At 41.3% G+C, this 17,462-nt stretch overlaps 1 protein-coding gene across 6 annotated transcripts in view; it reads left to right on the plus strand.

Annotated features, from left to right (window-relative positions):
* Window positions 1–121: 121 nt before the first annotated feature.
* Window positions 122–17,462, plus strand: part of ARK2N (arkadia (RNF111) N-terminal like PKA signaling regulator 2N) — an 88,470-nt gene continuing 71,129 nt past the window's right edge. For 2 of the 6 annotated variants that reach the window (XM_079108797.1, XM_079108795.1), the window contains exon 1: window positions 295–856. The gene's annotated coding sequence lies outside the window, so the exon portion shown is untranslated. Of the gene's footprint in view, window positions 264–294; window positions 857–3,970; window positions 4,056–4,098; window positions 4,123–17,462 lie in introns of those variants that run through there. The other 4 variants (XM_079108796.1, XM_079108799.1, XM_079108800.1 and 1 more) reach the window with 4 other exon arrangements.

A 17,462-nucleotide genomic window follows, 5' to 3' on the forward strand; every position in this document is an offset into this window, starting at 1 on the left:
ATTTGGGGCGTGTAGGGGGCGGAGCGGGGTCTCCCTGACGTACCCCGTCCTACCAGCAGGTGGCGCGCTATCTGCAAGGCTTGCAAGGTTCCCGGGAAGAAACTTGAACAGGATGTTGGTGCCACGGCACCAGAGGAGCACTGCCTGGTCTCCTCAAGCTGAGTTGATGACTTCCGAGGAGAAGTGGGTAGAGAAGGGAGCAGGCTCCCTGCTGGAGTAATTCAAGGATTCAGACTTCGCGAAAGGGAAACCTTCGGGTGGGGGTGAGTACTGGGCAGCGCGCGGGAAGGAAAACGCCGTTCTTGGCTTGCACTGATTGGCTTTTCTACCCGCTCGGGAAAGACGTTTCTGGAAGGGAGCTGCCTGTACAGAACGGGGGCACGTGGGAAAGAAGCCCAAGCAGCCGGCACCAGCGCGCCAGCACTCTGCAGCGGGAGGAGAGCAGGTTCCCTCCCGCCAGATGGCGCTGTCGAGCTTTCCCCTGGCCTCCTACTCCAGTCCTCAGAGGCCCCAGCCGCAGCGGCCGCTCTAGCCGACCTGCGCAGGCTCTGTGGTTCCGGGCGGAAGTGAGGCGCAGAGCGGAACGGCCTCTGGTGACATTTTCTTGGGGCGGCGCGGACGACTGAAGGGAATTGGTGGTAGAGGCTGCGGAGGCGGCGAGGTTCCCTTGGCCCCGGCGGGGGCGCTGACTGCGACCCTCTGCTGGTTGCCGGGGCTTGTGCCTAGGAAGAGAAGGCGGCGGCGGCCGACGCGTCCCTAGTCACCGCGACCGGGAGAGTCCCGGCCCGGTGTCCGTGCGTGCCCCGACGGGGCGCGCGGAGCGGGCGAGGAGGTACGGCGCAGCAGCGGAGTGCAGGTGAGGCGGGAAGGGGCGCAGGGCCGCGGCCTGGCTACTTGTCGAGCCGCTGCGCTCGGGCTGCGTCCCCGGGAGGGGTCGGCGCGCGGCGGAGGGTTGCGAGCGCGGGTGAGGGCTCTGCGGCGTCCTGGTGCGGGGTCGTGACGGGCTGGACTGGGGGACGCCGGAGGCTCGCTCTGGGACTTGGTGGGAAGCGCGGCCCGTACAGCTTCGACCCGGTGGCTTGTCCACTGCTGGTGACCCTCGCGTCCTCCCGGCCTCGCCGAGTCGCCCTCCGCGGCCGCCGGGGCTGAGGGCAGGCTGGAGGGGGCCGCAGCCCCCGGGCCGCGTGGGGAAGCGACTGCACCGCAGGAGTTGTCTTCGCGTAACTTTACGGCGCCCGGCGGGCAGGGGAAACTGAGCCGCAGCTCCGCCAACTCCGCGAGCTGGAGTCTGAAGCCGACACCTGCCCCTGCCGCGAAGAGTCCCGGCGGCCTCCCCGGCGCCGCGCTGCCGTGGCCTTGGAAGAGCGAGAAAGGACTGTCATAGGATTGGAGCTGCCTGTCTCTGGGCGCTTCCACGACTGTCGGACGGCAGATGCCAGGGATCAGTGGGAGAGATATATCAGACTCCAAAATTGTCCTCGTCTTGGGAGTTTGTCGACTTTCTTTAAAAGCCGGTTAAGATGTAAACTGAAGATCCCCGGTTTTAAAAACTTATTATCTTGCTGGGTTTCCCAGGGTACTCTTCCTTTCTACAGTAGCATTTCATACTTTTTCTTATCGTAATGATCTGTGTATTGTACGGATTATCCAGCAGCCCCTATTGGAACCTATTCTTCTCATTTTTAAATTACTCTGTCCTGGTTCTCAGGTTGAAGGAAAAGAGGGCTTTACTGGCCCTCTCAGATTCTTCACCACTTGGGCAGTTTATGCTTAAGTGTGCTTTTCAGTTTATGGCTGAGCTTTTGCTTTCTGAATCTTTCCACTCTGTTGGATGAAAATCTTACTGATGATGCTTTATCAAGGTTGGACTTCTTAATACAAATGCATCTGGCAGTTTTGCTTAGGGTATTATTGTGTTATATCCTTGGGCACATGCTAACTAACAGTTTGAATCACTCCCTTTCTTCTCCTGGGATATTTTAAGGATGGAGGCTAGTAACTTTCTAATGTCGTTTTGCTGATCCTGGCAATCTGGATTTCTCCAGTAACCAGAGCATTGCCTTTTGGTTTAACAAGCATTTTTACAGACCAACAGGATAGTTGTTACATGATGTCCTGAGGAATCACAATGATAACTTTTTTCTTTGTAGTAGAAAGTATAATATTTTGGCTGAGTAATATGCCCAATACAATGTCTAGTTGAGTGCTTTGTGTACAGTAAACATAGTTATGAATTATATTTGATTCCAGGAAACCAAGGTGGAATTCACTGCAATGAGCTGTATGCTACTTTAAAAAGAACCTGAATGAAGTTTTTAGGCAGATTCATTAAATGAGAAATGAAAGCACTTTAACAATTCATTAATTACCCCCCCCCCCCCCCCCCCCCCCGCACACCAATACTGGGGACTAAATATGGTTTCCTGCTTGCTTTGTAAGTACTCTAGCCCTGAGCTACAGCCCCAACTCTTGCTTTTGTTTGTTTGTTTGTTTTGGTACTGGATATTGAACCCAAGGGTGCTTTACTACTGGACTACATCCCCATTCCTTTTTATTTTGAGAAAGAATCTCCCTAAATTGTTGAGATTGGCCTGGAACTTGCTATCCTCCTCCTGCTTCAGCCCCCTGAATAGCTGGGATGACAGGCATGTACCACTATACTTGGCTTAAATCTGGTTCCTTTAGAGTGCTTTTCACTGACACTGTGTTCTTAAGCTTCAAACTGTGTGTTTTCTATAATGTTAATGTGTAGATGTAAAGTTCAGAATATCTGAAAGGCAAGGACACACTTTAAGGTACTTATACTTAAAGGACCAACTAAATTGGAATTTTTTTTTTTTTTTTTCTTTTTGGTACCAGGGATTGAAACCAGGGGTGCTTAACCACCAAGTCACATAGCTTGTTTTATTTTATTTAAAAAATTTTTTTTCTGGTGCTGGGGATTGAACTCAGGGTCTTGTGCATTCGAGGCAAGCACTCCACCAACAGAGCTATATCTCCAGCCCTGTTTTATTTTTTTGTTTTGAGACAGGGTCTGGCATAGTTGCTTAGGGCCTTGCTAAGTTGCTGAGGATGACTTTGAACTTGCAATCCTCCTGCTTCATCCTCTCAAATTGCTGGAATTATAGGCATGTGTGAGTATGCCTGGTCTAAATCAGATTTTAATGGGGATTTTTTTTCCCCTGAACTTTTTTGTGGAAAATGGGGTGGACTGGGTTTTGGAACTGGAAACTTACTTCCCATTGTTGGCTTCATATTAAGTTCATATTGTACTTGTTATGTTACTTGCCAGTTCAGTTTATATTATTCTTTCATCCATTTATGTGAGAGTTACTGTCATAAAACTGTTTTATAGTTTTTATGATTTATTCAAGACCCATATATTGCTGGGCATAGTGATGCACATCTGAATTGTAGCTACTTGGGAGGTTAAAGGAGGAGGATTTGCAAGATTGAGGCCAGCCTGGGCAGTGGAGCAAACCCCTGTCTCAAAATAAGTGAAACCTGTCTCAGAACCAATGTGCTTAAGGGCATGGTGGAGCATATCTTTAATCCCAGCAGCCTAGGAAGCTGAGGCAGAAAGTTCAAGGCCGGCCTCAGCAAGTTCGTGAGACCCTGTCTCAAAAATTAAAAAGGGCTGGAGATGTGGCTCAGTGGTTAAGCACCCCTGGGTTCAATTCCAAACAAAACTAAAAAATCAAGGGACTGGGGGTTTTACTCAGTGATATGACACCCCTAGTACCCTCTCCCTACTGCCCTCCCTCCAACAAAAGACCCATATGTTAAAGATAAATTCAGCTTTAGGTTCTAATGCAGTTCTGCTAGAACTGCATGCTAATGTATTTCTGTCAAAAGGTTGTTTGCTTTTAACATTTATGTTGACATTAGTACTTTAAAATCTCTTTACCATATATAACTGGTAACTTCTTTGTGATTCCCAATCTTATGGGTTTTTTTTTTTTTTTGGTAGTGTGATTGAACCCAGGTGTGCTTAACTGAGGATCCACATCCCCAGCCCTCTTCTATTATTTTGAGATAGAGTCTCACTGAGTTGGGTAAGACCTTGCTCAATTGCTGAGGCTTACCAGAACTTGTGGTCTTCCTGCTGCAGATGGTATTAAGGTATGTGCCACCTTGCCTGGCAAATATTTTTTATTCTCTGGTTCTGGGAATTGAACCTATAGTCTTGAACTTGCTAGGTAAATATTCTACTATAGAGCCATATTCCTCATCCTTTCCCTGTTTTTTATTTTTTGTGGTGCTGGGAATTTTTTTTTTTTTTTTTTTTTTTTTTTTTTTTTTTTTTTTTTTTGTGGTGGTGGTGCTGGGGATTTGAACCCAGGGCCTTGGGCTTGTGAGGCAAGCACTCTACCAACTGAGCTATATCCCCAGCCCCATCCCTGAAGTTGGAACTAGTATGCACTAGAGACCCAAAACTTATAACTGATAAATTAGCTCACACTGTCCTCATTTTCTTGCATGTAACTAGGGGCATGAAAATAACATTATGTTGTGTTTGTGAATTGACAATGCTGAGAACACCTATAACAGTAAAAAAAAAAAAAAAGTATTTATATTATTTTTAAGGAGGCCTTTATCCCCCTTCCCCGAATTTATTGGTTAGCTATAAATGTGTAGGCAAAATGAAATAGACATATGATAACTTCAGTAAAATGCTGTGAGACTATAGAAGGGGTAATAGCTATTGAGAAAGCACAGAGGACAAAATATTCATGTGAAACCTCTTTATTTTCAAAGCTCTAATTTATTGATTCCCTATTGTGTGCCAGCAGTGCTGTAGTTGCAAAAGCTATGGAGGAAATTAAGACCCAACAAGGTCCTGTGACTCCAGAAATTTCAGCATTTAAACCTGAGATTTGAGACCAGTTTCTGGATGAGCATTCCAGGCTAATGAACAACCTAGGTAAAGCCATGAATATAAGGCTTTTGAATAAGCCTTGTAGGGCCAGTGCCTTGAATTTTCAGAGGGGTAGATAGAGGTAGGGCCAAGTTGTGAAGGTACCTTAGTCTGATAACAAGTTTGAATTTTCTTCTTTTAGAGAACTGAAAGTCAGGTGGTATATGAAGGTTGAGATAGGCTTTTTTTTCATACTGGGTATTGACCCCAGGAGCACAAAACCACTAAGCCACACCCCCAGCCCTTTTTTATATTATGTTTTGATACAGGGTCTTGTTGCTTTCCATAGGTCTTCTCTAAGTTGCTGAGGCTGACTTTGAATTTGGGAGCCTCCTGAGCCCCTGTGTGTGCCATAGCACCTTGTGAGATAGGCATTTTAAATAGATTTCTCTTTATTCATTCTTATTTAAGTTCAATGAGTAGAAATTGTACTGGTCTTATTTTTATGTAGGGAGTGTGTGTATGTGCATATATATGTATATATATATTATTTTTTTGTGGTGGTTGTTGCTGGGGATTGAACTCGGGTCTGTGCATGTGCTAGGCAACTTCTCTTATCACTGAACAACACCCGAGCCCAGGTCTTATTTACTTATTTTGATTTTATTTTTTATTTTTTATTTTGAGACAGTGTCTCAGTTGTTTAGGGCCTCACTAAATTGCTGAGACTGACCTTGAACTGCAGTCCTCCTGCCTCAGCCTTCCCACTTGCTGAAATTACAGGTGTGCATCACCATGCCAGACTTAGTTGGATTCATGATCACCAGATTAAACTTGATACTCTCCCACCCCCCACTGTATATTGGATTGAATCCAGAGGTGGTCTATCACTAAACTGTATCTCCTGTCTCTCCACCACCACCCCCGCCTTTTTTTTTTTTTTTTTTTTAAGATGGGGTCTAGCTAAGTTGGGGAGGCTGCCCTTGAATTTGTTGTCTCCTGGGGCTAGGGAGATAGCTCAGTCGGTAGAGTACTTGCCTTGCAAGCACAGGGCCTGGGTTCGATCCCCAGCACCACACACACACACAGACAAAATTTGTGATCTCCTGACTCAGCTTCCCTAGTAGCTGGGATTAGTCATGTACCACTGTGTCCAGCATCTTTTATCTTTAATCCTACCCACTTCCCTTATTCTTTCAAAACTTTTATTGAGCTTAGGGAAAGAAGCAAGTGTTTTCTGCTTCTGTGTGGGCAGCTTCTCTCTTAAGTGGGATTGATATTTAGTCAGTCAGTTTTCACCACTTAGCCTACGGGGCCTTGTAAAAGGAAGGAGCAGGGTGAAACCAAAAGGTGATTTGCTTGTTTTTAATCTATTCCTGAACTGCTTGGAGTGGAAACATTTTGTAGATACTATAAACATTTATCAGTACATATTAGTAACAGCTGACAATAGTAAAAGTGATTTAAAAATACTCCCATTTTTTTTGTGTGCTAGGAATTGAACCCCAGGACTTTGTACACACAGGTGAGCACTCCAACAATGCGTTATATCCCCAGTCCTAAAAATATTTTAAAATAGCTAATGACTCATATTTAATTGGTTTTCTTATTTAGAATTTGTGCCTTTAATTTACAGTGTTTGTTGTAAATTTTGTTTTTCATGTCTTTCTTCAAAATAAGGAATCTCATTTCTGTTTGCTTAGTCTGTCACTTACAATAGTAGGTAAATGATGTAAATCCCTAAGTTATTAACTGGACCTTTTTGTTAGAGCACTTTAATTATACAGAATAATGGATTTCATGGTGGCATAGTCATACATGCAAATAACATAATTTTGATCATATCTATCCCTCAAAAAGAAATACTTTTAAAAAGTTTTTTTTTGTGTGTGAATACTGGATGTTCTGTCCCTGAGCTACATCTTCAGTGCCCCTCCCTCTTTTAAAAAGTTTTTTCTTTTTTTGCGGGGTGTGGTGGTGCACCCCTGTAATCCCAGTGGCTTGGGAGGCTGAGGCAGGAGGATTACAAGTTCAAAGTTGGCCTCAGCAACTTAGGCCCTAAAGCAACTTAATGAGACCCTGTCTAAATACGATATGAAAAAGGGCTGGGGATGTGGATCAGTGGTTAAGTGCCCCTAGTTTCAATCCATGGTATTAAAAAAAAAAAAAAAAAAAAAAATGTTTTTTTTTTTCCTTTTTGAGATAGGGTCTTGCTGAATTGCCTAGGTTGGCCTCAAACTTGTGATCTTTCTGCCTTAGCCTCCCAAATTACTGGGGTTATACGAATGGGCCACTCTGACCTACAACATTTTTCTTAAATGGGTTCTCTAAGCTTAAAAGAAAATGACTGGAGACTTGAATGTGAATGTTCTTTTTTATACTGCCCATTCATTTCCAAAATACCTTTTTTTTTTGGTTGAATTCAGATTGAACCCAGGGATATTTTACCACAGAGGTATATCCCCAGCTTTCTTTATCTTGAGACAGGATCTCCCCAAATTGCTGGCTCTGGCCTCAAACTTGTGATTCTCCTGCCTCAGCCTCCCAAATGTTGCTGTGATTACAGCCATGTCTACTGCACCAGCTCCAAAATACTTTTTTTTCTATCTGAAAATCAAGTCCCCATATTAGTTGATTAGTTCTGATTGTTTAAAGAGAAATAAAATTAAATCTGTTAAAATTTATGTATTGGGAACTGTTCAAGGTGCTGCATACCTACTACTCAGGAGGCTGAGGCAGGAGAATTGCAAATTTGAGGCAAATCTGGGAACGTGACCAGACCCTATTTCAAAATAAAATTTAAAAAGGTTTTGGGAATATAGCTCAGTGGTAGGGCATCCTGAGTTCAAATTTACATTTAGCTGTTATTCCTAAGAAAGCATATAAACTAGAATTGTCCTTAGGTAGTTTAGATATTAAATTTTTATTAGTGTGGTTAACATTTGAGAAACAAACTACTGACCAAAGGAATCAGAATTTTTTTTTGTTTTGTTTTGTTTTGTAGTTGTGTATGGACAGATCCCTTAATCCCTTTATTTTGTTTATTTTTGTGTGGTGCTGAGGATTGAACCCAGTGCCTCTCAAGTGCTAGGCAAGTGCTTTGCCACTGAGCTGCAGCCCCAGCCCAGAAGTCACCTTTTTATTGAGTTGTCTTGTTTTAAAAAATAATGTTCCTGATGTCTGGAGTCACTATTTTGTTAAGTTCCTTATAATTAGAGAAGAATATTGTTGGGGATAGGGAAGTTGGGTGTGGACTAAAACTCTAGGAAAACCTGTTTTTCTTTTTGTATTAAGAACAAAAACCTCATGCAGTTAAGTTTTAAGCAGTATCCTGTCTGCCTTAGTTTAAACCTAGCATAGAAACAGGTTTTTGTTCTCTTTTTTTATCCCATGCTAAGGGTTGAACTCAAAGCCTCCACATGCTAGGCAAGAGAAGCAAGTTTTTTTGTTTTTTGGTGGTACTGGGCATTGAACCTAGGGGCACTCTATCACTAAACTATATCCCCAGCCCTTTCTATTTTATTCTGAGGCAGTCTTGCTAAATTGCCCAAGCTTCTCAGGTGCTTCAGTGATGCCTGTAATCCCAGCTGCTTGGGAGGCTGAGGCAGGAGGATTGCGATTTTAAAAGTCAGCCTCAGCAATTTAGTGAGGCCCCAAGTAACTCAGTGAGACCTGTCTCAAACAATAAAAAATAAAAAGGACTGGGGATGTAGCTCAGTGATTAAGTGCCCCTGGGTTCAATCCCCAGTACCAAAAACAAAAAGAAAAAAATATATATATACGTGTGTATATATGTAAATATAAATATATACATATATATATATATATATATATATATATATTACCCAGCGTGGCCATGAAGTTGAATTCCTCCTGCTTTAACCCCTCCAGTAACTCAGATTATAGGTGTGTGCCACTGCACTCAGCTGAGAAGCATGTTCTTAAGTCAACATTTTATTAAGTGTTTCACTTTATTTTTTTTATTTTGCAATTTCTTGTGTAATGTATAGTGGATAGATTTTTGGCAACATTTGTCTTGGGGACTTCAGGTTCCAACATTTGGTCACCCTTCTTTATGTGAATTCTCTTCTGAGAGAGAGAAAATGACCAGAACAGAAATCTTGGAGAAATTTAGACCCTGCATCTTAAATTATTCTTGATTTACACTATTTTTTTATTTTTTAAGTTGTTGATGGACCTTTATTTACTTATTTCTTTATATGTGGTGCTGAAAATTGAACCCAGTACCTCACACATGCTAGGCAAGAGCTCTACCACTGAGTCACAACCCAGCCCTCACTAATGTTTTTGAGTAATGGTTTTTAGAGGGTTGGTCATTAGTCACAATATACTTTTTTTTTTTTTTTTTTTTTTTGCATTTAGTATAACTCTCTTGGATTTTTGATGTTAGTTTATTCACAGTCCTGGTGCTGGGCCAGGTACATGTTAGAAGTGGTCGTATCTGCAGTATGAAGTGATTTGAGCAGCCATTATCACTTTTCTATTTATAGAGCTTATATCAGTAGAGAAAAGGTTGGCTTGCAAAAAAACAAAGCTGCTCTCTTCTTATAGTAGCAGTCTCACAATTTATATTTCAAGTTCTTGGTTGGCCTAATCAAGCATATATACTGTGGGCAGATCCATGTAGCTTTATTTTAGCATTTCCTTAGTTGGCCAACTTATATTGTTATATCGTATGTGTTATATAATAACAAACTCCACTATTATGTACAACTATAATACACCAATAAAAAATATGGAGAAGAAAGGAAAAAAAAATTTTTAGCATTCTCTTTATGTACTTTACCCCTTTAAACCTCTTCTCAGTCACCTTCATTCCCCCTCCCCCAGCCCCTTTTGGTACTAGGAGTTAAACCCAGGACCTCATGCATGAGTTCTCTACCATTGAGCTACAATCCCAGCCCTTTTAATTTTGAGACAAGGTCTTGCTTTTTTGCCAAGGGTGGCTTCCAACTTGTCCTTCTCCCTCAGTTCCCTGAGTAGCCAGGATTCAGGTCTGTGTCTCTGGACTGGGCTCAAATTCACTTTGTTTTCCAGTACTGGACATTGAATCCAGGATCATTCCACCACAGAACTACACCCCCAGGCTTTTATTTTTTATTTTGAGACAGAGTCTTGATAAATTGTATAGGCTGGCCTTGAACTTGCAATCCTTCTGCCTTTCTACTGAGTAGCTGGGATTACAGGTTTGGCCGCTGCACCCAAGACAAAATGGTTTTAAAGTATAGGTACTTACATTAAGTACTAGCTGCCCTCGGGGCTAGAGATGTAGTTCAGCGTTAGAGTGTCTAGGATATGAGACCCTGGGTTCAGTTCCTAGCAATGGGGAAAAAAAAGTATTACTAGTTGGTTAAGTAAGCTAATGTTTATATACAGACATTAGAAAAGAGATTTTTTCCCCCACCTGTTTCAAAAGATTCAGAAACTCAAGTTGTGGTGTCTAGCTTCGGCACCTTAGTGAGGCCCTTAGCAATTTAGCAAGACCCTGTCTCAAAATAAAAAGGGCCTGGCTCAGTAATCCTAGCAGTTTGGGAGGCTGCGGCATGAGGGTCTCCAGTTCAGAGCCAGCATCAACAACTTAGTGAGACTCTGTCTCTAAGTAAAATATAAAAAAGGACTGGGGATGTGGCTTGGTGGTTAAGTGCCTCTTGGTTCAATCCCTGGTACCAAAAAAAAAAAAAAGAGAGCTTTTGTTTAGTAGTACTCTTCACTTGTGTAGAACAGTATTTACATTACATAGAATCAGTGTGATTTCTTATAGTGTAACTTCCATTGATTTTACCTTTTTACATAAAACATAAGACAAAAAGTGACATAGTTGCTAATAGCCTCTATTAGCACTCTACCTCTGAGCTACATCTCCAGCCCTTATTGTATATTTGAGACAAGATCTTTCTAAGTTGCTGAGGTTAGCCTTGAACTTGTTTTATGATCCTCCTGTGTCAATCTCCAGAGTAGGTAGGATGATGTTTGTGCCATCAAGCCCATCTGGTCTTGGTAATTTTTAAGTGACGTTCATTTGATCAATTCAACAGATATTAAGTATTTATTATGTATTAGGAACTGTGAATGAACTGAAGAATAATATGATCCTTGTTTTTATGGGAGATTATAATGTATTGGGACTAAGGAGATGAGAAAAACATTAACACAAATAATTTGTTTCTTTTTAAATGCTTTTCTCATAATGTGCTGTTTATTTTCCTCCTCCCCCATGTATAATCTTTTTCCCCCCTTATTGTGGTTCTGGGGATTGAACTCAGGGATGCTCATAACACTGTGTTACATCCCCATCCTCCTCTTTTAAATTTTCAAATAGAATCTCACCAAATTGCCCAAGGGGTTCTCCTGCCTCAGCCCTTGGGCTTTGCCAAGTGTGGTAGCACTAGCCTTTAATCCCAGCTACTTGGGAGGCAGACACTATAGAATAGCAAGTTTGAACCTGGGCTGCACAATTTAGAGAGACCATGTCTCAAAAAAGGGCAGGATTGTGTCTTAGTAGAACTATTAAAATAACATAAAATAATAAATAAAATTCTTGTTTTTAAGTATCTTCAGTGTTTGTATATGTGTCTGAGTGTTGACATTGACCCACAGTAGCCATGCCTAGGGTTTGTCCTTAGTCCTCTACAGCAGTGATGTACTCCTCTAGCATAATATGTTCCAACTTTATCATATTCAACTATACACTGTATTTGAAGTTTTTGTTTTTTCCATATTTTTTTATTGGTGCATTGTAGTTGTACATAATGGAGTGATTTGTTTTTATCTATTAGTACATGCACACAATGTAACAGTTCATTTGGCCAATTTAATTCCCCTGTATTTCCCCTTTCCCTGCTGTCCTCCCTACCCCTGATCTGTTTACTGATCTCCCTTTGATTATATTTGAAGCTTTAAACTTCATATCCCACCAGAACTAGTTTTAGGAGTCTCAAACCAAGCTGTCTATTTGAATGCTTCTGACACACTCCTCTAATTTTGCCATATCTGTCTCATCATCTGGTGGGAGGGAAGACTTGGTAAGAAGTGAAGTGTAGGGGTTTTTGGCTTTCTTTGACTCATGCTGTACAAGGTATTCTTCCTTTATCTTCCTGCTTCTTTGTTCCTCCTCAGATCCAAAGAGACCAATATCATCATCATCTCAACTGTCGATGGCTCCACATCTTGTGTCATCCATATTGGCAGAGCCATGCTTGCCTAAAGCTTTCTTCATTCCTGGAAGACTGACCTTTTCTTTTCACAAGATTTGATGTACTTATATCAATGTAGGCTGTGAGGGAAGTGAGCAACTGACAGGCTGGAAACGGCTTCAGATATTTCCACACCTGCTTGTAATGGCACATACCCCTCTGTGTAGCTCTTGTCTGCCAGAGAATTGCTGAGTAACTGAAGGCTGGTAAAACTTTTCATGTCTCCAAAACCACTGGCTGTGGCTGTATCTGGGTGCTGGGTAGCAATGGAGGGAAACAGTGTAAGAAATCAGTGACCAGCACTAAGAACAAAAAGGTACTCATTTTTGTTTGCTTTAAAAGTAGCCTTGATGGGCATGATGACATACACCTATAATCTCAGCAGTTTGGGAGCCTGAGGGAGGAGGATGGCAAGTTTTAGGGCATCCTGGGCAACTTAGTGAGACTGTCTCAAAATAAAATATAAAATGGATTGGGGACGTAACTCAGTGGTAGAGTACCCCAGGGTTCAAATGAAGAAAACAAAACAATCCCTTTCATACAGTAGGCAGTGAAATATATTTGTGTGCTATGGTCAGAAAAATCAGATAATAATAGTTGTTAATTTTCTTGAGTGGTTACTAGTATTGTGAGTCTCCTGCACCATTATATTTCATAGTACTCATTCTGATAGCTAGCTTATCTAACACTGAAATAACAATAACTTTAAAACTTTTCAGGACATTTGGCTAAAACCAGCAGGAAGTAGACACACAGTACTGTTTGAAAGCTTGCATCTTTCTTATTTTCATGTTGCAGTTTGTCTCTTGCTTTCCAGTCTGCATGTTTCCTATCCCTAGTTTGTTTGTTTGTTTGGTACTGGGGATTGAATCCAGGGGTGCTTAACCCTCCACATCTCCAGCCCTTTTTATATTTTATTTAAAGACAGGATCTCACTGAGTTACTTAGGGCCTCACTAAGTTGCTGAGACTGACTTTGAACTTGTGATCCTCCTGCCTCAGCCTTCCAAGCTTCTGGGATTACGTGCATGTGCCACTGTGCCAGACTATTTATGTTTAAAAAACAAAACTAGGTAGAACTTCAAAATGTTTTACCTTGGTTGTCCATTTTTTTTGTTTTTGTTTTTGTTTTTGTTACTGGGAATTGAACCCAGGGTTACTTCTACCACTAAACTACATCCACAGCTTTTTTATTTTGTGTTTTGAGACAGGATCTCAATGCAGAAGTTGTCTTGATGCAGAAGCAAGAAACTGCCCTTGTTTGCAGTCTTTCTGCCGTAGCCTCCCTAGTTGTTGTGATTATAGGTTTGCACCCCTGTGCTGGGCTTGAGCATCTTGAGCATCTTTTTTTGTTTTTAAGTATCTAGGTATAATGTAAGCACGGTTGAGCTAAGAGTTTAGCTAAGGCAAAGTCGTTAAATAAGTGATTTTAAAGACCCACACCATGGATGTGTAGCTCAATGATAAGGCACTTGCCTAGTGGGTGAGAAGTCTTAGGTTTGATCTCCAGTGCTATAAAAAGAAAAAAAAGAAAAACAAAACAAAACAAAAAAAAAAAAAAACACAGAATCCTTGTCTTCAAAGACAACTGATTGTTGATGGATTTCTTTTTTAAAAAATCTTGATCCATTTGGGTTATGGTAGTACATACTTGTAATTCTAGCAACTTGGGAGGATGAGGCAGAAGGATTGCAAGTTTGCAGTCCACCTGGGCAATTTAGTAAGATCCTAACTGGAAATAAAAATTTAAATAGTCTGGGGCTGTAGCTTAGTGGTAGGTAGAGCACCCCTGGGTTAAATTTCCAGTAAAACTCACATACGCAGTATCTGGGTCCCAACTGATAGGGAAATTACTAATTTTGAAAAATGAATTAGTGGTTAGCTGAGTGTGTTGGTGAACCTGTAAATCTCAGGTACTGGGGAGACTGAGGCCACTTGGGCAATTTAGTGAGATCCTGTCTGAAAATAAAAATAAAAGGGCTGGGGATGTACCTCAGTGGTAGGACCCTTCTGGGTTCATATCCCCAATACTAGGGGAAGAAAAATCCATTGAAAATATGGATGTTGTGTTTTGGGAGACAGTTATGAAATCAGCAGCATAGCTTTTAAATTCATGAAGTGGCTTGGTATTCGTTGTTAATACATAAGTAGAGAGTACACACCTATAATCCCAGGGACTCAGAAGACTGATGCTGGAGAAATGCAAGTTCATGATTTTTTGTTTTTTCTTAATTTTTACATCAGGGATTGAATCCAGGGGCACCTAACCACTGAGGGCAAATCCCTAGCCCTTTTTCTTTCTTTCTTCCCTTCTTTTAGTTTTCGAGACAGGATATTGCCGAGTTGCTTAGGGCTTTGCTAAGGTGCTGAGGCTGGCTTTGAATTTAGGATCCTCCTGTTTTAGCCTCCTGAGTGACTGGGATTATCGGTGTGCATCACTGCACCAAGTGAGAATCTCAAGTTCTAGACAAGCCTTGGCAATTTAGTAATACCATATATCAAAATAAAATACAGAAAAAGAAGGACTGGGGGTATAGGTCAGTGGTAAAGTGCTTGTGGGTTCAATCCCCAGTATAGGGTGTGGGGGAAGCATTAGTAGATTGAGCCATAGATTTTTCCCTCTGCTGTTGTACTAGGGATTGAATTTAGAGGGTGCTCTACCACTGAGTATATCCCCTAACCCTTTTTAAATTTTATCTTGAGACAGGGTTTTGCTAAGTTGTCCAGGATTGCTATTCCCTTGCCTATAATCCCTGAGTTGCTGGGATTATTGGTGTACATCACCATGGCTGGCTTGAGCCATAAATTTAAGCAAGGATATGGCATAACTATGTGCATATCCTATGGCTGCTATTTTTAAAAATATTTATTTTTATTCTTTTTAGATATACATGACAATAGAGTGTATTTTGACATAGTGTACTTATATGGAGTATAATTTATTCTAACTAGAATCCTATTCTTGTGGTTGTACATGATACGGGATTACCCTGGTTGTGTATTCATATACAAGCATAGGAAAGTTATGTCTGATTAATTCTGCTGTCTTTCCTATTCGCCCCCCCCCTTCATTTCCCTTAGTCTAATTCAGTGAACTTCCGTTCTTCCCTTCCCTACCCTTCCTTGTTATGGGTTAGCATCCACTTATCAGAGAAAACATTTGGCCTTTGGTTTTTTGGTATTAGTTTATTTCACTTAGCATTATAGTCTCCAGTTCCATCTGTGTACCAACAAATGCCACAATTTTATTCTTTATGGCTGAGTAATATTCCACTGTGTGTATGTACATACATACACACACACACACACACACCCACACACACACACACCACCCTTTCTTTATCCATTCACCTATTGAAGGGCACCTAGGTTGGTTGCATAGGTTGTCAATTATGAATTGAGCTCCTATAAACATTGATGTGGCTGCGTCACTGTAGTATGCTGATTTTGAGTAACCCTTGGGTATAAATTGAGGAGTGGGATAGTTGAGTCAAATAGTGGTTCCATTCCTACTTTTCTGAGGAATCTCCATACTGCTTTCCAGAGTGGTTGCACCAATTTTCAGTCCCACCAGCAATGTATGAGTGAACCTTTTTCCCCACGTCTTTGCCAACATTTATTGTTACTTGTATTCTTGATAATTGCCATTTTGACTGGAATGAGATAGAATCTCAGTGTAGTTTTGATTTGCATTTCTCTAATTCTGTGGCTGCTATTTTGGACAAATAATTAATTTCTGAAGGCTTTTATCATTATATTCTTCTAGAAGGCTCAGAGTTTGTCTTTACAATTTTTAAGTGGTTTGGGAATTAATAAAGTGAATATGTATAACAATAGTCTAACATTTTGAAAAATATCATAATATTTAAAGAATCAAAACATAATGGCTGGGCATGGTGGTGCACACCTGTAATCACAGTGGCTCGGGAGGCTGAAACAGGAGGATCAGGAGTTCAAAGCCAGCCTCAGCAATTTAGCAAGGCCCTAACTCAGGAAGACCCAACTGCTAAATAAAATATGAAAAAGGGCTGGGGATGTGGTTCAGTGGTTGAGTACCCCTGGATTCACTCCCCTACCAAACCCCCCCAAAACCAAACAACAACAACAAACCCCCACCACATCATAAAGAATCTCTTTTAATAAAAATTTTTTTTTTTTTTTTTCAGGGCTGGGGATAGATCCCAGGGCCTTTGCATACCCTAAACAAGTGCTGTAGCACTGAATTACATCCCCAGTCCTAATTAAACATTTTAAAGAAACCAAATGTATAGCCAGGCATAGTGGTGCATACCTGTAATCCCATTGACTTGAGAGATTTGAGGCAGGAGGGTCACAAGTTCAAGACCAACCCCCTCAACTTATTGAAACTTATCTCAAAATAAAAAATAAAAAGGTCCGGGGATGTAGCTCAGTGGTAAAGGACCCCTGGGTTCAAGTTCTAGTATCAAAAAGCAAACAAATGAAAAACCAAATGTATGGTGCATCACATCTACAAGGCCTAGCAGAATGTCTTATGTTTAATACTTTCTGTTGTTTGCTTGGGATTGAACCTAGGGACATGGGTTCTGTCACAGATCTACATCCCTAACCCTGCTTAATTAAATATATCTTGTTCATCAGATATTAAAGGGTCTCTATCTGGGTATTTTTCCAGTTGATTCAGATGAGTAATCAATGAGACAGAATTGCTGATCAGTTGTATCTTATATGTTGCAAGGCATATAGATAGTAGTAAACTAATCACAAAATTTTATCAGTTTTTATTTTGGGAGGGTGAGTACTGGGGATTGAACCCAGAGGCACTTTACCACGGAGCTACATCCCCAGTCCTTTTAATTTTTTATTTTGAGACAGGGTCTCTCTGAGTTACTAAGGGTTTTGCTCAGATGCTGCTGAGGCTGACTTTGAATAAAGTGATATATCTTCCTCAGCCTCCTGAATCCCTGGATTTATAGGTGTTGTACCACTGTGCCTGGCTCAGTTTTAAAAACTTTTCAAAACTAGAGAATAATGGATTTTGAGCAAGAAGAGGCATTTAGAGTATTTAGAAAAGACCTTTAGCCTATGGTCTGAATGTTTGTCTCCTGCAAACATGTATATTGAAATTCTAACCCCTAAAGTAAGGTATCAGGAGGATTGGGTGGTGATTGGGTCGTAATTGCCTGCCCAAAGGAATGGCATTAGTGTCAGTGTGAAACAGTACTAAGAGAGATTTCTTACCCCTTCTACCATGTGAGGTTGGTCACAAGTTTGAAGTCAGCCTTCACAATTTATGGAGACCCTGTCTCTAAAGATAAAAAAGGCTGTTGATATAGCTCAGGGATAAAGCACCCCTGGGTTTAGTCCTCAGTTAAAAAGAAAAAAAAAAGGTAGGGGGGGAGCAGTCTTTGA

The sequence above is a fragment of the Sciurus vulgaris genome, assembly GCF_902686455.1.
Source record: "Sciurus vulgaris genome assembly, chromosome: 13".
Taxonomy (NCBI): domain Eukaryota; kingdom Metazoa; phylum Chordata; class Mammalia; order Rodentia; family Sciuridae; genus Sciurus; species Sciurus vulgaris.